Genomic DNA, 24369 nt, shown 5'->3' on the forward strand with positions numbered 1-24369 from the left:
TCACACTCTCTCTCTCTGTCGTCACTCTGGCTGTCCCTGCTGTCACAATTTCAGCTCATTCAGTGTGCTACAATGTGAATTTCGGCTCATTCAGTGTGCTATAATGTGAATTTCGACTCATTCAGTGTGCTAGAATGTGAATTTCAGCTCATTCAGTGTGCTATAATGTGAATTTCAGCTCGTTCAGTGTGCTACAAGGTGAATTTCGGCTCAGTGTGCTACAATGTGAATTTTGGCTCATTCAGTGTGCTATAATGTGAATTTCTGCTCATTCAGTGTGCTATAATGTGAATTTCTGCTCAGTGTGCTATAATGTGAATTTTGGCTCATTCAGTGTGCTACAAGGTGAATTTTGGCTCATTCAGTGTGCTACAAGGTGAATTTCGGCTCATTCAGTGTGCTACAAGGTGAATTTCGGCTCATTCAGTGTGCTACAATGTGAATGTCGGCTCATTCAGTGTGCTACAATGTGACTGTCGGCTAATTCAGTGTGCTACAATGTGAATGTCGGCTAATTCAGTGTGCTACAATGTGAATTTCGGCTCATTCAGTGTGCTACAATGTGAATTTCGGCTCATTCAGTGTGCTACAATGTGAATCTCGGCTCATTCAGTGTGCTACAATGTGAATCTCGGCTCATTCAGTGTGCTACAATGTGAATCTCGGCTCATTCAGTGTGCTACAATGTGAATCTCGGCTCATTCAGTGTGCTACAATGTGAATCTCGGCTCATTCAGTGTGCTATAATGTGAATCTCGGCTCATTCAGTGTGCTATAATGTGAATCTCGGCTCATTCAGTGTGCTACAATGTGAATCTCAGCTTGTACTGTGTGCTATAATGTGAAAGGGGCACCAGTACTAGATAGCATAAGGGGTTCTACTACACTGGACATGCCCCCTTTTGTGTGACCGCATAATTGTGTCCTTGACTTTTGCATACCCCCACTTCAAAATTTCCACTTCGACCACTGTGTGTGTGTGTGTGTGTGTGTGTGTGTGTGTGTGTGTGTATATATATATATATACATATACATATACACACACACACACTTACTTGTGTGTGCATCAAAGGAAACCCCCTTCCGAATCCTGCTTTTGCCCCTGCGGGGGGTTGTTGTTGCTGGTGGGGGGGCCCCCTGTCTTGGGTGCCCTGGGCCCCCCAAGGGCTTAATCCGGCCCTGGCTGTAGTAATACTACTAATAGCATGGATCAGTACTGCAGTTGTAGTATTAGTAATAGTATGTACCAATGCTGCTGTGGGACTAATAATGGAAGTATAGACTAATGGACCAGAGCTGTTGCAGCTGTAGAAGTAGAAAAAAAAAGTATGAACCAGTACCGCTGTAGAAGTAGTAGTAATTATAGCATGGACCAGTGCTGCTGCTGCTGCTGTAGTAGTAGTAGTAGTAGTAGTAGTAGTAGTAGTAGTAGTAATGGAAAAATGGACCTGTGCTATTGTACAGTAGTAGTAGTAGTAGTAGTAGTAGTAGTAGTAGTAGAAGCATGAACCAGTTCTGTTGTAATAGTGGTAGTATGAACCAATAAGGCTGTAGCAGTAATAATAACAATAACAACAATATAAGTATGGACCAATGCTGCTGTAGTATTATTTAAAATAATGGAAGTATGTACCAGTGTTCCTACTATAGTAGTAGTAATAATAATAATAATAATAATAAGAATAAGAATGGAAGAATAGGCCAGTGCTGGTGCAGTAGTAGTAGTAGTAGTGGTAGTAACAGCAGTAGTAGTAGTAGTAGTAGTAGTAGTAGTAGCAGCAGCTGAAGTAACAGCAGTAATAGTAGTAGACATCTAGGCAGGATTCTATTTCTAATAGTTACAACATAGTTGACAAATTTACAGAGCACCCTCTACCCAGATCACCACACTGTGGTGGGCGGGGCACGGTGACATGTCGTCATCATTATGCTGGTTTCTGCACACTGCTTCTTACCTCACCCACAAAATAGCCATCTATAACCTTTTCTAGCCAAAGGGTTCACTTATTTTGTTACAGCTGTTTGACAGGTCCCCCTCAGGTTAATAAGCACAAACATAACATTCTTTGTGCAAAATGACTTGTGACCCAACATTTATAAGACACAGAAATAAAATGTCAATAGACATAGCTCTTAGGGGAACATTTACTATGCAGTGATAAGAGCGGAGAAGTGAGCCAGTGGAGAAGTTGCCCATGGCAACCAATCAGCACTGAAGTAACATCTATCAATTGCATACTATAAAATTATACAGAGCTGCTGATTGGTTGATGGGGCAAATTCTCCACTGGCTCACTTCTCCGCTCTTATGACTGCTTAGTAAATGTCCCCCTTAGTCTTAATAAAACAGTGGAGAGCATTTATGAAACTTGGTGCAAAGAAGAAAAGATTTTGTAACTTAGAGCAACCAAGGAGGTTCTCCCATTTCTAGTGTAGATAAGAGGAGGATACATTTCAGGCAATGTGTAAACTTATGGTTAGCCCTAATTCTCATACCTTGGAGCACATTACCCTCTCGTCTGCTTCTACTAATTGTGATGTCAACTTTTCTTCACATGATAATTGCACTTTTAGCCTAGATACTAATGACAGAATTTCTTCTACCACATACCTCTGAGGGACTGTCATGACCTCATGCCACTGACATGTTAAATGGTTCACTTCAAGAAGCGAGAACTTGTTCCAAATGCTGTAAATTTGTGCAGTTTGGTTATTTCTTATGCTAAGCTGATTAATACTCCATAAACTGCTGTCATTCCATTCCTCCATGACTCGAGAGCAGCTTCATTCAGCAGCTCATTACGTGTCCCGTGAAAAAGGTTAAAAAAAAGTTTAAATTCCCAAAATTTCATATTGTCTCAGAGCAAATGAGGAGATTAGTGAAAACCTGCACACAGCTCAGAATAATAGCATGTAGATGGCAGGAGAGCAGGAGGTTTTAAGTACAGGTATCACAGAAGGGGCGGCCTATTCATTTTAAAGAAACTGCAATCAGAAGTTCGGTCCTGGCAGCTAATGCCATCTGAAGCCACTGTGGCCTATGGGCTAAACTAAGCCAACATCTACCACTTGGCCAGGAAGGCACTTGCCATGTGCGCCCGCTGTACCCCCTTCTCTTTAAATCTTTCATTACCTCTCACTGCTCTCTCTCTTTCTCTCCCCCTTTCCCCGTACTCTTAGAGCAATGCATGGGGGCAGCTAGCTGCGCCAGAGCACTGGAGACACTGGCTACACCGCCAACCAGAAGCACACTGAGAGGCCCCCAGTTGGGGAAGGGGCCACCACTACCATGGACAGAGAGAAACAACCCCTAGCCACAGACTTGGTGGGCAAGATACCCCCCGAGTGAGATAAAGGGGTAATAGTATTAGCCTCGGGGCAGGAGAGGAGGCAGAGGCACTGATCCAGCCGGAAGAGCATTACTCTGAAACTCAAGGTGTGAGCATCACTTTACCCCCAGTCAGAGGGGGTTATTATCCCTGTTCTGGGAGCAGAAGGAAGAGGGGACTAATACAGCCAAGCCCTGCCTAGGGCTGTACTGAAGGGCAAGTAAGTGGTGTGCCAGGCAAGGGGGCAGGCAGGACCAGTAATACTATCAGTATAGATCATTTTACTATGACAGGCAGTGGCACAGCTCTGACAGAAAGCCTGTACTGTAGTGTTTTACAGAGTGTAATTATTCCGAAATTATGTGGGGATGGGGGGCGCATTCCTTACTTTTCCAGGGGAGCTCAGACCCCTAGATACACCCCTGGCTAAACTTCCCAAAAGTTACCAGGTGAGGGTTCCTCCAGACCCCCCCCCCCCCCCAGCACATGCCATACCACATAAGCTGACCGCGCATGTGCTGTAGTGCACCGGGGGTCCAGATATATTAGTAAAGTGACTGCTAATGATGTTGCGTCACCACTAACACATCACAGGACAGGTTTCTGTCCCTGCTTGTGTTTATTTATACATTTAGGGGGTAATTAATGTCTTATTGCCACAAATAGCAGCGATAAGAAATAACAATTATCTGATCTAAAACTCAACAATTGATAAATATGCCCCTAAGAGCGACGTGATAACTATTGTTATCACTTCACTGTATTTCCTGCCAATGTGCATGCACAGAACCATCCTGCAGAAATGGCTGCATTAGTGAACGGATGCTGTTGGAGAGGTATCAGATGCCTCCATATGGACAAAGCAGCTAACACTGGGCCTGATTCACTCACCATGCTTCATGTGGATGGTAAAGTACAAAAAAAATTCTAAAAAAATTAAATAATTTTCTCAGCCAGACAGTATGTTGTTGTCCCACAGGTGCAGAGGGAGGAGGTGGCTTGTGGTACCGGGACTGGCGGTTACTTCATGAGTTGTGGACTGGGAGAACAGTGATTGGAACTCATCAGCGGCTATGGTAAGACATATCATGTGCGGACACACATCCTCACTGAGTTGTGAGTACCTGGAGCATGTGTAGAGTGCACACAGGTTTCTTGGTGCTGGGGGTATCTACATCTGATAAATAGGTGCAACTCAGGGGATAGGGTCTAAACTTCATTTGATTAAACAGATAAAAAGCAGTTACAGCAAGTACTCCTCCCAAAAAGAGATTAGCCTTGGAAAAGAAAACTGGCATGCCTAGTACTTCTGTAACAAGTTGTGGTGCTAAAATCAAAATGTACAGTAAAAGTAAGCTTACATTTAAAGTGAATTCTGTTTATGACCCTATATTCTGCATGAGCCTGATAAATAGCTGTAAGCCTCATTACCTTCTGCTGGACTACTTACATTAGATCACAACTTGCAGCCCTTCATCCTCTTCTGTTCGTAAGATCTTCCCCTGGTGATTCTGTTACTGATCCTTATTTTTTCTTAACTTTTTCTCCCTGCATTTCCCCCTTCACCTGTGGCAGAGTTCCCCTTATGGGCACTAACTATATCCTTCCTAGAGCCACAAGTTTGCCCACCACAAGTTCTATTCCCACTCAGTTGGTGGAGTGGACCCACCAACCGAGTGTGAATTCCAGATGGGTGTCGGGATTCCTGCCGCCGGTAAAATGGCGGCTGTCGGGATTCCAGCATCTGTATCCTGAACGCTGGGATCCCGACAGCCGGCATTTTAACTGCATCCTATCTCTATGTACAGTAGACTGTAGAAAAGGTTGTGAGTGTCAAAACGTCGACATGGAAATGATCAACACAATTAAGGTAGAAACACTAATAAGCCACATTAGTGTACCACTTTGCTTGCCATGCTTCGGGCAAGGTGCCTTGCTCAGCTATCACTGCACTCGGCACAGGTTACTATTCCCAATCGTAGCCCACATGGACGGTAAAGTATGAAAAGGTTGAAAATAAAAATAAAACATGTGTCGGCCATTGCTGTGTCGACCCTTTGATCCTGTCGACCATTAGTGGTTGATATTTTTAGTGTAGATCTAAAGCTTGTATAGCAAGGTCTAGATCATGTCCTAATTATACTGTGTTTCTCCAAACACAAATAAAAAGAAACAGTTTTGTAACATATCATCAAATAAATTCTCAACGCGGTGTGGTGGTAACAATTTCAAGAGGGATAGAATGTCTCAGTTGTTAAGGAAAGAAACCACAGGCTGTATTTATCCAGAGTCCTAATCAACAGGAACAGTTTTGCAACATAACATCAGCAGTTCAATCATATCAGAAGTTCAATCACAAAAAAGACATTGTGTCCCAAAGGGATAGACATACATTTAATTTCTCCAGAGCTCCATAGTATGATGTTCCAGAGCAATAATGGGGATATTGTAACCTGTTATGTTTATGCACACTTTTGGAAAAAGGATGCTGAACATACATTCATGGTTTATGCCACAACTAGCTGTTCTACCCGTTCTGTGCACTGGAGTTTCTGATTTTCACGGTTGTAAATATAAATGAGTGTTACAAATTTGGTAAATCTATAGAGCTGTACATTTGAGATGTCTTAATGTAAATATTAATCCATGGTTCTTGGCATTACCCAAGGAGCACCCGTAGCAGATACGGTAAAAAGTGAAAGGGACATTTCTGTAGTTTATTGCATTCTACACACCGTAGGTGCAATCCAAATTTTGATCTGATTGTCCGTTTGGGCGTTATAATTCATGCAACGCAAACCACGTATCGGTAATGACATCATTACAGTATGTCAACCCACTTTTCATCCCCTATGGGGAGGTTTATTAAAATTCTAATTACGTAGTTTTCCTATTTCCCACCTGAAGAATACCCATGTTAAATTTCAGCTTCCTAACATATCAGGAAGTAAGAGAATATATATGGATAAAAAAAATAATAATAATATCTATGAACAATTCTGTATTTTTTAAGCACAAATAACCAAATAAACTTGAAGAAGAAATTATCAGAAATAAAATTGAGCAAAACCACTACTGCTTTTGTTCATCTGCTAAACATCCAATGAGCAATGACAGTGTGGTATGATCAAATCTCTGATATAGAAGGTAGTATAGGTACACTTCTGCTTTCCAAAAGGGTGAGCTTTACATGAGCATTGCAGGGCATCCTCTATGATATGGATGAGCGTACATGGAAAAAGTGTTTGCCTTCAATGATCAAGCTCTACCACCTAGAAAAGCTGAATATATCAGGTGCACAACAGTTGCAATCATTGTCAAACTTGTACTCCATCCAGTCGCACAGGTCACACACAGTACTTATATGCACTAAAGAACATTTCTAGAGGTTATAATTATGGGAGGGGATATGTATGTTCTTATGTTCTTGGGGGGCAGCTGTAGAAAGCCTGGAGAAGTGATAAAGCAGTGATAAGTGGAAGGTGATAACGCACCAGCCAATCAGCTCCTAACTGTTCATTTACATATTGGATCTGATTGGCTGATGCCGTATCACCTTGCATTTATCACTGCTTTATCACTTCTTCAGGCTTAATACATCTGCCCCTCAGTGTGTTTAATAACTCCCCATAAACAATAAGTGTTTACTTGCAGTCTCTGAGGGCTGATTTCCGAGCAGCTGAGGAATAACCGTTACTTCTGTACTTTACCTGGAATGTGCCAAGATGTAGGTGGGGAAACTGGCGGAGATCAAGGCTTACGGTAACAGAAGTTTTATGTTTGTAGCAATGAGCATTGCAGCGTGAGGAGGTTTTAAATTTCAATACACAGCACTTGCAAATACGCACGTCTACAAGTACATAATCTGCCGTAAGAGGAGACCCAGTTATCGTCGTTTCAGAAACAGCAAAATATTTACCAAGCAAATGTTCTGATTATTTTATTGTGTGTGCCATGCTTCTCATTTGCACACAAGATGCAATCCATCAACCATAATATGGCAGTGGTTATGCTCATACCTAAATGGAATGTTCATTGAGAAGTACTCAGTCACAACAACGGTCATCTGACATCAGGAAACTGAGGGTACAACGCGCACAGGCCTACCCAACATGGAAAAACTTCACCTGGTCGCAATTACTGCATGGATACATCCTGCCTTTTGTCAACGTTTAGTGTTCATGGTATTATGGTGTGGGGAATGTTTTCTTGACACCATAATATTAATTGGTGCTGCTGATCATGTGGCCTAATTAAGTGGCCACCGAGTGCATATTTATTAAATAGAGGAAAGGCTTGAGAAGCATTGCATCTAGCCATATGTGGGTTGGATATGCATTAGGGTGCATCAAACGCCCCATGAATTTTTAAAAGTAAGAAAAATATTTTGTCCCCATGCTACATTTTTTTGAATTGTTAAGGCTATATTGCATACAATTTTGCATTGTTAAGGCTATATTGCATACCAATTTTGAAGAATCTGAGATATTTATGTGGCCCACCATGCCCCTGAAGATTAAAGATTTCTATTAATTTCTATTTTTCGAATTATTTTATTTTATTTCTATTTATTTCTATAAATTTCTATTTATATCATCTGAAAAAGAAATAATGATTTGATTAATGATTTGTGATTTGGATGGGAACAGCCACGATAGGCCCATGAGGCTTCATGCTGTTCCCTTTCTTTGTTATGTTCTTAAATCAATGTAAGACACGCATTCATGGCACACATACAAAAGTTGGCTTCGTTTTGCTAAAGTTACTTGTTTTGTATAATACAGTACCGTACAATACAATACAATACAGACAATTTTTGCGTGTGGAGGTGGACCACCTAAGTCAAATCGTACATCAAAAAAAATTTGCACAGTTGTTTCTATGTTAAAAAATAAGAATTTACTCACCGGTAATTCTATTTCTCGTAGTCCGTAGTGGATGCTGGGACTCCGTAAGGACCATGGGGAATAGCGGCTCCGCAGGAGACTGGGCACAACTAAAAGAAAGCTTTAGACTACTGGTGTGCACTGGCTCCTCCCACTATGACCCTCCTCCAGACTTCAGTTAGGATACTGTGCCCGGAAGAGCTGACACAATAAGGAAGGATTTTGAATCCCGGGTAAGACTCATACCAGCCACACCAATCACACCGTATAACTCGTGATACAATACCCAGTTAACAGTATGATAACAACTGAGCCTCTCAACAGATGGCTCAACAATAACCCTTTAGTTAAACAATAACTATATACAAGTATTGCAGACAATCCGCACTTGGGATGGGCGCCCAGCATCCACTACGGACTACGAGAAATAGAATTACCGGTGAGTAAATTCTTATTTTCTCTGACGTCCTAAGTGGATGCTGGGACTCCGTAAGGACCATGGGGATTATACCAAAGCTCTCAAACGGGCGGGAGAGCGCGGATGACTCTGCAGCACCGAATGGGCAAACTCTAGGTCCTCCTCAGCCAGGGTGTCAAACTTGTAGAATTTAGCAAATGTGTTTGACCCCGACCAAGTAGCTGCTCGGCAAAGTTGTAGAGCCGAGACCCCTCGGGCAGCCGCCCAAGAAGAGCCCCCCTTCCTCGTGGAATGGGCTTTCACTGATTTAGGATGCGGCAGTCCAGCCGCAGAATGTGCAAGCTGAATCGTACTACAGATCCAGCGAGCAATAGTCTGCTTTGAAGCAGGTACACCCAACTTGTTGGGCGCATACAGGATAAATAGCGAGTCAGTCTTTCTGACTCCAGCTGTCCTGGAAACATAAATTTTCAGGGCCCTGACTACATCCAACGACTTGGAAGCCTCCAAGTCTTTAGTAGCCGCAGGCACCACGATAGGTTGGTTCAGATGAAAGGCTGATACCACCTTAGGGAGAAATTGGGGACGAGTCCTCAATTCTGCCCTATCCATATGGAAAATCAGATAAGGGCTTTTACATGACAAAGCCGTCAAATCTGATACACGCCTGGCCGAAGCCAACAACATGACCACTTTCCACGTGAGATATTTCAATTCCACGGTTTTAAGTGGCTCAAACCAATGTGACTTTAGGAAATCCAACACCACGTTGAGATCCCAAGGTGCCACTGGAGGCACAAAAGGGGGCTGAATATGCAGCACTCCCTTAACAAAAGTTTGAACTTCAGGTAGTGAAGCCAGTTCTCTCTGGAAGAAAATCGATAGAGCCGAAATCTGGACCTTAATGGAACCCAATTTTAGGCCCATAGTCACCCCTGACTGTAGAAAGTGCAGGAAACGGCCCAGCTGAAATTCTTCCGTTGGGGCCTTCCTGGCCTCACACCACGCAACATATTTTCGCCATATGTGGTTTGCAGTTACTTCTTTCCTAGCTTTAATCAGCGTAGGAATGACTTCCTCCGGAATGCCCTTTTCCTTCAGGATCCGGTGTTCACCCGCCATGCCGTCAAACGCAGCCGCGGTAAGTCTTGGAACAGACAGGGCCCCTGCTGCAGCAGGTCCTGTCTGAGCGGCAGAGGCCATGGGTCCTCTGAGATCATTTCTTGAAGTTCCGGGTACCAAGCTCTTCTTGGCCAATCCGGAACAATGAGTATAGTTCTTACTCCTCTTCTCCTTATTATCCTCAGTACCTTTGGTATGAGAGGAAGAGGAGGGAACACATAAACCGACCGGTACACCCACGGTGTCACTAGAGCGTCCACAGCTATCGCCTGCGGGTCTCTTGACCTGGCGCAATACTTTTCTAGCTTTTTGTTTAGGCGGGACGCCATCATGTCCACCTGTGGCCTTTCCCAACGGTTTACAATCAGTTGGAAGACTTCTGGATGAAGTCCCCACTCTCCCGGGTGGAGGTCGTGCCTGCTGAGGAAGTCTGCTTCCCAGTTGTCCACTCCCGGAATGAACACTGCTGACAGTGCTAACACGTGATTTTCCGCGCATCGGAGAATCCTTGTGGCTTCTGCCATCGCCGTCCTGCTTCTCGTGCCGCCCTGTCGGTTTACATGGGTGACCTCCGTGATGTTGTCTGACTGGATCAGTACCGGCTGGTTTTGAAGCAGGGGTTTTGCCTGACTTAGGGCATTTTAAATGGCCCTCCGTTCCAGAATATTTATGTGCAGGGAAGTCTCCTGACTTGACCATAGTCCTTGGAAGTTTCTTCCCTGTGTGACTGCCCCCCAGCCTCGAAGGCTGGCATCCGTGGTCACCAGGACCCAGTCCTGTATGCCGAATCTGCGGCCCTCTTGAAGATGAGCACTCTGCAGCCACCACAGCAGAGACACCCTGGTCCTTGGAGACAGGGTTATCAGCCGATGCATCTGAAGATGCGATCCGGACCACTTGTCCAACAGGTCCCACTGAAAGGTTCTTGCATGGAACCTGCCGAATGGAATTGCTTCGTAGGAAGCTACCATCTTTCCCAGGATCCGCGTGCAGTGATGCACAGACACCTGTTTTGGTTTTAGGAGGCCTCTGACTAGAGATGACAGCTCCTTGGCCTTCTCCTCCGGGAGAAACACTTTTTTCTGTTCTGTGTCCAGAACCATCCCCAGGAACAGTAGACGTGTCGTAGGGATCAGCTGTGACTTTGGAATATTTAGAATCCAGCCGTGCTGTTGTAGCACCTTCCGAGATAGTGCTACCCCGACCAACAACTGCTCCCTGGACCTCGCCTTTATCAGGAGATCGTCCAAGTACGGGATAATTAAAACTCCCTTCTTTCAAAGGAGTATCATCATTTCGGCCATTACCTTGGTAAAGACCCTCGGAGCCGTGGATAGACCGAACTGCAACGTCTGGAATTGGTAATGACAATCCTGTACCACAAATCTGAGGTACTCCTGGTGAGGATGGTAAATGGGTACATGCAGGTAAGCATCATCCTTGATGTCCAGTGATACCATGTAATCCCCCTCGTCCAGGCTTGCAATAACTGCCCTGAGCGATTCCATCTTGAACTTGAATTTTTTTATATATGTGTTCAAGGATTTCAAATTTAAAATGGGTCTCACCGAACCGTCCGGTTTCGGTACCACAAACATTGTGGAATAGTTAACCCCGTCCTTGTTAAAGTAGGGGCACCTTTACTATCACCTGTTGTGAATACAGCTTGTGAATTGCCTGTAACACTGCCTCCCTGTCTGAGGGAGTTGTTGGTAAGGCAGATTTGAGGAAACGGCGGGGGGGGAGACGTCTCGAATTCCAGCTTGTACCCCTGAGATACTACTTGAAAGATCCAGGGATCCACCCGTGAGCGAGCCCACTGACTGCTGAAATTTTTGAGACGGGCCCCCACCGTACCTGGCTCCGCCTGTGGAGCCCCAGCGTCATGCTGTGGACTTAGAGGAAGCGGGGGAGGACTTTTGCTCCTGGGAACTGGCTGTATGCTGCAGCTTTTTCCCTCTACCTCTGGGCAGAAAGGACGCGCCCCTAACCCGCTTGCCCTTATTGGGCCGAAAGGACTGTACCTGATAATACGGTGCTTTCTTTGGCTGTGAGGGAACATGGGGTAAAAATTTAGATTTCCCAGCCGTTGCTGTGGAAACGAGGTCCGAGAGACCATCCCCGAACAACTCCTCACCCTTATAAGGCAAAACTTCCATGTGCCTTTTAGAATCTGCATCTCCTGTCCACTGCCGAGTCCATAACCCTCTCCTGGCAGAAATGGACATTGCACTTATTTTAGATGCCAGCCGGCAAATATCCCTCTGTGCATCCCTCATGTAGAAGAGTGCGTCTTTAATATGCTCTACGGTTAGCAATATAGTGTCCCTGTCTAGGGTATCAATATTTTCCGACAGGGAATCTGACCACGCAGCTGCAGCACTGCACATCCATGCTGAAGCAATAGCAGGTCTCAGTATAACACCTGTGTGTGTATATATATACTTCAGGATAGCCTCCTGCTTTCTATCAGCAGATTCCTTCAGGGCGGCCGTATCCGGAGACGGTAGTGCCACCTTTTTTGACAAGCGTGTGAGCGCTTTATCCACCCTAGGGGATGTTTCCCAACGTGACCTATCCTCTGGCAGGAAAGGGTACGCCATTAGTAACCTCTTAGAAATTACCAGTTTCTTATCAGGGGAAGCCCACGCTTCTTCACACACTTCATTTAATTCCTCAGATGGAGGAAAAACCACTGGTAGTTTTTTCTCTCCAAACATAATACCCTTTTTTGTGGTACCCGGTGATAGAGCTTATTATTTATCTTGAACTTAAGCTATATACTTATTAAAGACAACATACGCAATAGGCACACGAGGTGCCGTAATGGTACGCACTTAGCGTAACAGACGCTAGGCCGTGGTCGAGACGCATGAGCGGCACGTTCGCTCATGGCTTACGCTTGGTATCGAGCACGCTATAGGCGGTCCGAGTACCGTAATGCTACGCTACTAGCGTAGCGGACGCTGTGCCCACAAGAGGAACACGAGCGGCGCAGACTCTCACAGAATGACACACAGTAAACCTTTTATGCAACACAATGAAAGACTGAGCCTATACTGTAAACCTTGGTTTTGTAATGTGAACACAATGCAAGGCTAATTAACCTCTATTATATAAAAGCCGCTTGAGCGATTGAGACGCTCCGAATACCCTCAGTAATGTAATAAACACACAATACCTTGCTAAGGTTCCAAAACCTTTACTAACGAGATTTAGTTATGTAAAAAGGGAAAATACAGTTAACATCTTATACACTACAGACTAACATCAATATCTACACATGATAAACTACACATATACAATATACAACAGTTTAACAATAACAGAGAGAGAGAGAGTATGGCAAATACAAACAGAACAAGTTGGTTACAGAGAGACACATTGGGGAATTATCGCTGCGCAGTCCTGGTCACCAGCTCCATAGTTAGTCAGTGATGAAAACCTTTTGTGGAGAGTAGACTGAGCTGGCCCAAACTGGCTGCCTTATATACACTGCATACAGTACACTACAAAGGGGCCTGCAATCTCACTGTTCATTGGACACAGGAATCTGTCTTCACATTATAACAAAAGGTCATAGTTTTGTTTGAACAGGTGGGCTGTGACTATTCCAGACTGCTCAGGTGGGAGGGAATCTCAGGACTCACACCACATGTGTAATAAAACAGCAAATACTTTTAAAGTCCATAAACTTCTTTTAAACATAACTATAAGCATGAGCGATTAATCTCTTTCAAACCAACGCCGGAATGTTACTAATAAAATACTCTTCGGTTAGGTACTAAACACCACTGTTCAGACCCTGTCTGACCCTTCGTATCATGCAAAGAGGAATTCCTTTGTTCATGAACCAGTTACACTAAACATACTTACAGATATTATTAAGGAGACCATAACCTACAAAATACACTATTTGGATTAATTATGTGACAATCGAGTCGCCCGCCAGACGCACACAAACTCTACCGTAAATGCACATACCACGCGCTCGAGCGCATGACCGTGGAGGCGCCGTCACGCAACTTCGAATATGCGCACGCACGGGAGAGAATGTGCACGTGCAGCGGGCAAGCGCATGGGGTTAGTACAAGGCATCATAGGTCGCTATATTTTTCGACTTTGACACCGGGGTAACATCAGAAATGTGTAACACATTTTTCATTGCCTCAATCATGTAACGTGTGGCCCTATTGGAAGTTACATTAGTCTCATCGTCGTCGACACTGGAGTCAGTATCCGTGTCGACATCTGTGTCTGCCATCTGAGGTAGCGGGCGTTTTAGAGCCCCTGATGGCTTTTGAGACGCCTGGGCAGGCACAGGCTGAGAAGCCGGCTGTCCCACATTTGGTATGTCGTCAAACCTTTTATGCAAGGAGTCGACACTGTCGCGTAATTCCTTCCACAGCACCATCCACTCAGGTGTCGACTCCGCAGGGGGTGACATCACATTTATCGGCATCTGTTCCGCCTCCACATAAGCCTCCTCATCAAACATGTCGACACAGCCGTACCGACACACCGCATACACACAGGGAATGCTCTGACAGAGGACAGGACCCCACACAAAGCCCTTTGGGGAGACAGAGAGAGAGTATGCCAGCACACACCAGAGCGCTATATAACACAGGGATCCCACTATAAATTAGTGTTTTTCCCTTATAGCTGCTTATATTATATATACTGCGCCTAAATTTAGTGCCCCCCCCTCTCTTTTTTACCCTTATGTAGCTTGTACACTGCAGGGGAGAGCCAGGGAGCGTCCTTCCAGCGGAGCTGTGAGGGAAAAATGGCGCCAGTGTGCTGAGGGAGATGGCCCCGCCCCTTTTCCGGCGGACTTCTCCCGCTTTTTCTGGAATTCTGGCAGGGGTATTTTTACACCTATATAGCCTGACTATATACGGTGTAGATTTGCCAGCCAACGTGTCTTATATTGCCCTCAGGGCGCCCCCCCCCCCAGCGCCCTGCACCCATCAGTGACCGGAGTGTGAGGTGTGCATGAGGAGCAATGGCGCACAGCTGCAGTGCTGTGCGCTACCTTGTTGAAGACAGAAGTCTTCTGCCGCCGATTTTCAGGAACACTTCTTGCTTCTGGCTCTGTAAGGGGGCCGGCGGCGCGGCTCCAGGACCGAACAGCGAGGTTGGGTCCTGTGGTCGATCTCTCTGGATCTAATGGTGTCCAGTAGCCTAAGAAGCCCAAGCTATCACCAGTTAGGTAGGTTCGCTTCTTCTCCCCTTAGTCCCTCGCTGCAGTGAGTCTGTTGCCAGCAGATCTCACTGTAAAATAAAAAACCTAAAATAAAAAATATACTTTCTTTCTAGGAGCTCAGGAGAGCCCCTAGTGTGCATCCAGCTCAGCCGGGCACAAGATTCTAACTGAAGTCTGGAGGAGGGTCATAGTGGGAGGAGCCAGTGCACACCAGTAGTCTAAAGCTTTCTTTTAGTTGTGCACAGTCTCCTGCGGAGCCGCTATTCCCCATGGTCCTTACGGAGTCCCAGCATCCACTTAGGACGTCAGAGAAAGGTACATTTTAAGAATAGGGACAGCAAGCATTCCGAATGTCGGGGCGTTTGATGCACCCTAATATGCATAGAATAAAAGGTTCTCAAATGCGGACCTCAAAGCACCCAAACGGTCCAGGTTTTAAGTTGATCCATGCTTGGCCACAGGTAACAATTAGCACCTCAGTCATTTTGATTTAACCATCTGTGCTGAGCCATGGATATACCTAAAATCTGGACCAATGCCTTGAGGACCGCGTTTGAGAACCTCTGGCATAGACAACAACTGTCAGACTAAGAGGACACTTGGCCAAGTAAATGATGCAACTTCTCATAGGAAGAGGGCTAGGGAAAAGCTAAGTGCCGGTGCAAAGCAGCATTGCCCTGGTAGGAGATTCATGACTGCAATCTAATGTGCAATGTAAACACAGCTCAGTGGGCGATGAAAGAATCCTGTTCATTATCCTGCCAAGTAGAGAGCGAGAACAATGCACCAATCAGCAGTGTCACTCACCCAGATGGATTCGGAGAACCTGCCAAAGCACAGCCAGGGAAGATCAGTTCTCAGACCGAGAACTCCTAGAAACATTGTGGATGGGACGCTTCAAAACTCAATTATTAATAAGACATGAAAGGAAATGGAAAAGATTTTACGTACAGGCATCCACACACATTGGGAGGCAGAAAGGTTGTGTGCTGGTTAATAATAAAATTGCTGCATGCAGAGCCCGTCGCCTCCACTGTGTAACTTCATGGTTCCAAGTCTAATCTTTTTTTTTGTTCATGGGAGCAGGGGTAGAGAATGAGGAGAATGAGGACATATCAAATCCATCTTAATCTGAAGCATTAATGGATTACCGTAATGAAATGTTCTGATACAATTTAAATCTATTTAGTAATATCTATAGCTGAACCTGAACAATATAGATTTGAGAGGTTATGGGATAATTAAGACAAACAAATGGATTATATTTGAGAAGGGGCAGAAAAGAGTCATCCTGTAATATAAACCATTAGGGAAAAACAAGAAACTGCTCTATAGCCATCCAACCCAAGACTAAAAGCTAGGTACACACTGCCCAATTTTTTGGTTGTCACGACAATTAATTTATCGGCAAATCGAAGGCAACAATATCTGAACTGTACACTAAGCGATTTATTTATATATATATATATATATATATATTTTTTTTTATTTTTTTTTAAATGTATGTTTTTTGTTACAACACTTAATTTGCATAAGCCCACCCACAAGGCGGATGATTTAATCATGGCAAAACATGGGAATGAGATTTTCTGTCTTGGCCGACCGATCCATTAATCCAGGCCTAGCCAATCTGTGGCTCTCCAGCTGCTGTGAAAGTACACATTCCCAGCATGCACTGCCAGCTTTGCTATTCGAAAAAACTAATACTAATACTGGCCAGGCTTGTATTAATTGAAGGAGCGCATCTGTACCCATGATTTCGAAGGTTTATCGGAGAAATACTAAACAATTGTCCATACATACTATACTCTAGGGCGCCATGATTCAAGTTTGGGAACCTGTGGTATAGGGTGTTCCTAGCTTAAAAAGGATAAAGTGCACCAAAGCAAGCAAGCCACGGCATCCCCGTCACTGCAAGCTTACCTGGAGAGATGACCAGGATACCAGGATACATGTCAGTCAGAATAGGATTAGGTTTTTTTTTCCCAAGCAGAACAGTATCTAGAAATTTTTGTGGATAATGGCAGTAGATAAGTGTGGATTTGAGACTCAAGGGCTGTGCATCTTCCATCTCTGCATTTTTTTTATAGAGGCCAAATAAAAGATTGATTGCTAAATATTTTGGTCAGCGTTGTGCTAGGGACGGACATTAACAAGAGACGGCAGATGTTCATTCCTAACAGCACTGGCATGGCCAAAAATTTGGAAGGAGATTTATCAAACCTTGGAGATAAAGTACCCTCCAATCAGTTTCTGTCATTTTAGAGGCTGTGTTTACAATATTACAGGTGCTGATTGGTTGGTACTTTGTCTCTCCAAGCTTTGACAAATCTCCCCCTTGGTGTCCATTCCTGGAGTTGAGATCAGATTTCTTTGTTTAATTAGGACTGCATAATTAGCATTATACAATTGGCTGTGGCATCTGATCCATAGCTAATTAAACACCAGGAAAGGTTTAAAGTTAGAAGTCTGAGATGATGATGATGATGATGATGATGATGATGATGGATTATTAGGTGATTTAGAGCATCTATATTACCTGCATTTACAACCTGGAGACACCACTTCTTTGAGAAAATATGGGAGGAACAATTCTAGAGATCCAGGCATTATTCCAGATCCTAGTTGCAAATGGCCCAGCATCACAGCAACAGGGCAGATCACCCTGGCTAGTGGTATGGATAGCACAGAGGATAACAGACAGCACCAAGACAGAGGGACTGTCATATAAAGTCCATCCTGCACTGATGCCTTAGATTTCTCATGTTCTTTAATTACTTGACAGGAACCTTCTGTCATGTGGTTTTTATTAAGTGTTAAATCACAGACTCCACAATCTAAAGTAAGTGCATAGGCACAGTTCAGTTTTGGAGAAGGCATAGTGCATGTCCATTGTCACAAACCCAGAAGAGCCAAGAACTACTTTTGTGCATGGGCCCTCCTAGTGCCAACCACCCATGACCCCAGCATCCTCATTCATATTGAATTACTACCCTGTATTCACAGTAATTCCATATCCAGTCAACATAAACCAGCTGCAATGGAACTACATGTCCCAGCAAGCCAGAGCGGTAGATGTTCTGGTACAGAAGGGTTGTTTTTTTGTTTTTTTAAATCAATTGTATACATTGTACATAGAAATGATGAAAACCATCACTAGCAGTGGCAAACGCAGGATTTGCATGGTGGGGTTTCCAGAACTGGGTGGAGCCAATCACGGGGGTGGGGACTGAGGTGACCCAGCATATGCTGGGTCTGTAAAACTAGTGTGTGTGTATATTATATATATATATATATATATATATATATATATATATATATATACATACATACATAGCATATTAAACATGTATATATATATATATATATATACATACATACATACACACACATACAGTACACGTATATATACACATGTATATATATATATATCATATATGTGTGTTTATATGTATGTATATACATGTGTATATATGTATGCACATGGATATATATGTACTATAATTAAAATAAAGTAAACTTTTATTAAGCACTTACAAGTGCCACCAGGAAGACAGCAGGTTGCAGAGGACGCTAGACAGCCAGTAATAATTCTCATGCAGCATAAAAAATAAAAATAAAAACATTTTTTTTTTTTAGGTCAAGGGGGATTTCTGGGTGCTCGGAACCCCCCCCCCCCCCCCCCCCTGGGTGCGCCACTGACTAGCCATGTATAACGCCACCCACTACGCTAAGCAGGGAGTGGTATAACGCAGGACGCCCAAACTTCCCCTAAACCGCTATTATGTGGCCAGGGAGAAAAGGTTTCCCCTGTAAGCCCTTTATGCCCCAGTCTGACAGTGGATGTGCATATAGGCTCTGGCCATAAAATGACTGAACAAGCGACACATACTACATAACATACAGTATGTCAAATTTTACACGCCCTGGCCTACTAAATTCTGTGGCTCAGCCTCCCAGCACAAACACTCAGCACAGTGGTTTGGCCAAGTGCTGTGCAGCTGGCAGGGAGTAGGCAGCCTGCTCACTGCTCATCCAGCCTGACACAGAGGTGTGAAATGTGCTGTACCACACACACAGGTCACATGCAGAGAACCTCACTGTACAGAAATACAGCACTGCATTTAAATGCAATCTTAGGAGCAATTGCTCACTATGAATATGGAATGCAGGTACTATGAACAATGATCAAGAATAGATTGGGCTTTGCAGGTTTATACCAGAACTATAATTGGCAACAAAGATTTAATTGTACAAACACTGGGTGTAATTACATGGAGATGCAAATTTACACTTATACCTTTTCTCGACCAAAATTAGCGGGTCGCAGCTGGGAACCTCACACGGGTGCTCCCAGGCTGCGACCCGAATCAGCCCCCTTTCCCACCGCATTCAGCAGCCAGGCATGTTGCCGGGTTGGTGACGTTGCCTGTGACGCTGCGGGGGCGGCGCTGGGAGATCACATGATCTCCAAGCGACCTGGCTATCGTTTACACAGCACAGTTTGCCGGGTTGAACATGTGTTCAACCCTGCAAACTACCAGAGTTGGAATACCGGGTCCCTCGACCCGGATTATTCCAACTGGGCCCTTTTACACCGAGCAGCAACACGGGTTATGCACGTTCATGTGCAATAACCAGTGTTATATGCTGGCGGTGTAAAAGGGGTATAAGCCACAGCAACCAAGAAGAAGAATGCTTTTAGGACTCTAGTGCAAATTAGACCGTGAAAGTGTGTTATTAGTTTTTTTTTTGTTTTTTTTTTGAAGTGTTGGACCTATACGCATTATCAACGACTACAAGGAGCACCACAGAAAGATCACCATATGGCAGTGGTTCCCAAACTGAATTGCTGTGGAACCTGTAAACATGCAGTGGTGCCATGGGTTGGTGGTCCAGGACCGAATAAAAATTATTGATGGTGAATGGGATAGGCAAAAATTGTGCTTCCAATGAATGTAAGGCATGAAAGTGCAGGGGTTGGCTGAACATATAGAGGCCAAGGTCTATTTTATTACCCATTAATTCATAAAATGTTAACAAAAGAAAAAAAGCCCATTCTATCAAGAACACAAATTATAAAGTAATGCCCATATTTATGAAGCCTTGGAGAGTGATAAATTGCACGGTGATAAAGTACCAACCAATCAGCGCCTGTCATTTTTCAAACACAGTCTGTAATATGGCAGTTAGGAGTGGATTGGTTGGTACTTTATCACCGTGCAATGTATCACTCTCCGAGGCTTCATAAATCTGGGCCTAAAAGGGACATGTACTAAGCAGTCATAAAAGTGGAGAAGTGAGCCAGTGGAGATGTTGCCCATGGCAACCAGTCAGCTACTCTGTATACTTTTATAGTATGCAAATTATAAATGTTACGCAAGTGCTGATTGGTTGCCATGGGCAACTTCTCCACTGGCTCCCTTCTCCACTTTTATCACTGCTTAGTACATCTCCCCCTAAATCTGTTAAGCATTGTCACAGCGTTGAAACGGTTGTGTGAAAAAGTACATTCTATGTGTATTTTCTCTTACAGTCACATTGTGATATTTCAGAAAAGCACTACAGTACTGTCAAGTTGTACAAAAAGGTGGTTTTTAGATTTTATTTGAAAAATGCTAAATTGAGCTTTATGCTGTGTAAATATGAGATAAAATATGTTTTTCTCTATTCCTTACAGGCACTCTGACAATTACAAAGTATAAAAGAGAACCTTAATGAATGAAAACAATGTATTAAAAAAGGTAACAAAAACCTAAGTAGAAAAACATATGGCGTGGGAATAATGCTAACAGTACACAAGTCATCTGCATGCAAACGGACAGGCTACATAACCATGCACAAAAAAAATCACCTTACATTCTTACAGCGCCATCTTGTGGCCAGCACTAACATGTAACTACAGCAAGACAAACACACATGGTAATGTTAACAAAAGCATCATTACACTCCCAACAAATGGTGAAAGCAAAGAATAAATCAATTTAGTGAAAGGAAAATAAACTCCCAAGACATGCGTAAAATTTCAGAATTGGGTTTTTATTATAGTGCTTCAGTGTTCCCAAAATTAGCAGCATGTTCCTTAATTCACTTTTTATACATATATCATTTAGACATTTGTATAGAATACATATATTGATCAGAAATCTCAGGCACCAGCTACATGAATGACTTAACTGTACCAATTGCGATTTTATGATAGTAGTGTAGCCTAATGGACATACTGTAGGCTGAAGATTGGTTCAATAAACAAGATGGATGCCTCAGCTCTGAGAAGGAAACTGGCACAATTAATAATATGAGGGCCGTGAAAGGAAATAAAATCTAGAAACACAAGGCATATTACATATGTACAGTTATATACATATCGTACCTCACAACACAGCAATGTAATGTACTGCTATCTGTTACACAGTGATGAAGACAAAACGTGCAGACATTTTGCCTAAACAAAGTAATTTTCACATATTAAAATAATTATAAAAATAGTAAAAATGCAAAACAGCATAAAACGTCTTAAGGCACTATTTAATCTTAATGAAAACGCCATTCCAGCTACACAGAACAGCGCTAGTCACTTGTATAGCATAGAGCACGTTAAATGAATCGTCCTGTGGGACTGCCATGGAGAGCATATGGGGAGGGGATCTGCAGAAGCATAACGAAAGCTAGTATTAGTGGAAAATGTAGTCCAGAGAACTGAGCAGCCCTTGGGTGTACATATCCCCTAATTTAAAATGACCATTTAGGGTGATTCTCCAGAAAGTGAACATAAAGTCCCGTGCATCACAAAAAAATGTTTTCCTTTTAAACTGGTCTGTTAAGAAACTGTTATATGAAAACTTAATTGCTTAGTAGCAATGCCTTACCCTATAACTTAAGACCCACTAAAATCTTGGTATTTTGGAGTATGTTGTTTTAATTTGTGCAGCTGTCCCGTGCATCACAGAGAATCGCCCCTTTAGTTGTCTATCACCGCACAGAGGTAAACTGAGGGGAGGGTAGGTTTATTCTGTGGGGGAGGGTTAGGCTGCGGGTAAGGACGGTTAGGGAGGTTGGGGATTAGGTGTGGCGTTGTTACCTTCTAGGTCAGGATCCTGAGTGTCGGAATGCCACTATCGGTATTTTGACTGCTGGCATCAAAAGCGCCAGGATCCCGTCACCATCCCATCCAGCCGTTCAATACACATATTGCAAACGGGTGCTAATATCACATTGCATATGCAATTCTTGAAAAATGGGTCCCTGGAGAGCAATAAAAGGAACACCAATCTAGAAATATAGTTTACCTAACAAAAGATATAAATTGGATCTTATATGAACTTTCACATACAGTACGTCTTTCTAAATGTTATTCTTATCCCAACATGCATTTCTGGTGATTGTTACTGTTCTCTAGACAAAAATGGACCAAAGAAGAACTGGGAGCCCAACTACATGAAATAAGGCACCCTGACAATACTTGCCTATTTGACAGAATAAGGCCTCTACTATAGAGTATGTATGAACATACGTACTGTATGTGTGCACACTTTATCTCGCGCGGGGGGGGGGAATCTAGAGGGTGAAATATGGGACGGCCCATAAAAAAATAAGATTTTACTTACCGATAAATCTATTTCTCGTAGTCCGTAGTGGATGCTGGGGACTCCGTCAGGACCATGGGGATATAGCGGCTCCGCAGGAGACAGGGCACAATAATAAAAGCTTTAGGATCAGGTGGTGTGCACTGGCTCCTCCCCCTATGACCCTCCTCCAAGCCTCAGTTAGGATACTGTGCCCGGACGAGCGTGCATAATAAGGAAGGATATTGAATCCCGGGTAAGACTCATACCAGCCACACCAATCACACCGTACAACCTGTGATCTGAACCCAGTTAACAGTATGATAACAACGAAGGAGCCTCTGAAAAGATGGCTCACAACAAGAATAACCCGATTTTTGTAACAATAACTATGTACAAGTATTGCAGACAATCCGCACTTGGGATGGGCGCCCAGCATCCACTACGGACTACGAGAAATAGATTTATCGGTAAGTAAAATCTTATCTTCTCTGACGTCCTAGTGGATGCTGGGGACTCCGTCAGGACCATGGGGATTATACCAAAGCTCCCAAACGGGCGGGAGAGTGCGGATGACCCTGCAGCACCGAATGAGAGAACTCCATGTCCTCCTCAGCCAGGGTATCAAATTTGTAGAATTTAGCAAACGTGTTTTCCCCTGACCAAGTAACTGCTCGGCAAAGTTGTAAAGCCGAGACCCCTCGGGCAGTCGCCCAAGATGAGCCCCCTTCCTTTTGGAATGGGCTTTTACCGATTTTGGCTGTGGCAGGCCTGCCACAGAATGTGTAAACTGAATTGTATTACAAATCCAGCGAGCAATCGTCTGCTTAGAAGCAGGAGCACCCATCTTGTTGGGTGCATACAGGCTAAACAGCGAGTCAGATTTTCTGACTCCAGCCTTCCTGGAAACATATTTTTCAGGGCCCTGACAACGTCAAGTAACTTGGAGTCCTCCAAGTCCCTAGTACCCGCAGGTACCACAATAGGTTGGTTCATGTGAAAAACAGAAAACACCTTAAGGAGAAATTGAGGACGAGTCCTCAATTCTGCCCTGTCAGAATGAAAAATTAAGTAAGGGCTTTATATATGATAAAGCCGCCAATTCTGACACACGCCTGGCTGAAGCCAGGGCTAATAGCATCGTCACCTTCCATGTGAGATATTTTAAGTCCACAGTGGTGAGTGGTTCAAACCAATGTGACTTTAGGAAACTCAAAACAACATTGAGATCCCAAGGTGCCACTGGGGCACAAAAGGAGGCTGTATATGCAGTACCCCTTTTACAAACATCTGAACGTCAGGCACTAAAGCCAGTTCTTTCTGGAAGAAATTCGACAGGGCCGAAATTTGAACCTTAATGGACCCTAATTTTAGGCCCATAGACAGTCCTGTTTTCAGGAAATGTAGGAAACGACCCAGTTGGAATTCCTCTGTAGGGGCCTTCTTGGTCCCACACCACGCAACATATCTTCGCCAAATGCGGTGAAAATGTTTTGCGGTTACATCCTTCCTGTCTTCGACCAGGGTAGGGATGACTTCATCTGGAATGCCCTTTCAGGATCCGGCGTTCAACCGCCATGCCGTCAAACGCGGCCGCGGTAAGTCTTGGAACAGACAAGGCCCCTGCTGGAGCAGGTCCTTTCTTAAAGGTAGAGGCCACGGGTCTTCCGTGAACATCTCTTGAAGTTTCGGGTACCAAGTCCTTCTTGGCCAATCCGGAACCACGAGTATCATTCTTACTCATCTCCCTCTTATGATTCTCAGTACTTTTTGTATGAGAGGCATAGGAGGGAACACATACTCTGACTGGTACATCCACAGTGTTACCAGAGCGTCCACC

General features: G+C 43.9%; 1 long non-coding RNA gene across 1 annotated transcript; it reads left to right on the plus strand.

Annotated features, from left to right (window-relative positions):
* The first annotated feature begins 4314 nt into the window (after positions 1 to 4314).
* LOC134936692 (uncharacterized) lies at positions 4315 to 20975 on the plus strand. Its single transcript, XR_010180537.1, has 3 exons — positions 4315 to 4405; positions 6984 to 7091; positions 20645 to 20975. It is a non-coding gene; the product is annotated as an uncharacterized LOC134936692 (long non-coding RNA).
* Positions 20976 to 24369: the final 3394 nt, after the last annotated feature.

Source organism: Pseudophryne corroboree, chromosome 6 (genome assembly GCF_028390025.1).
Source record: "Pseudophryne corroboree isolate aPseCor3 chromosome 6, aPseCor3.hap2, whole genome shotgun sequence".
NCBI classification, from domain to species: domain Eukaryota; kingdom Metazoa; phylum Chordata; class Amphibia; order Anura; family Myobatrachidae; genus Pseudophryne; species Pseudophryne corroboree.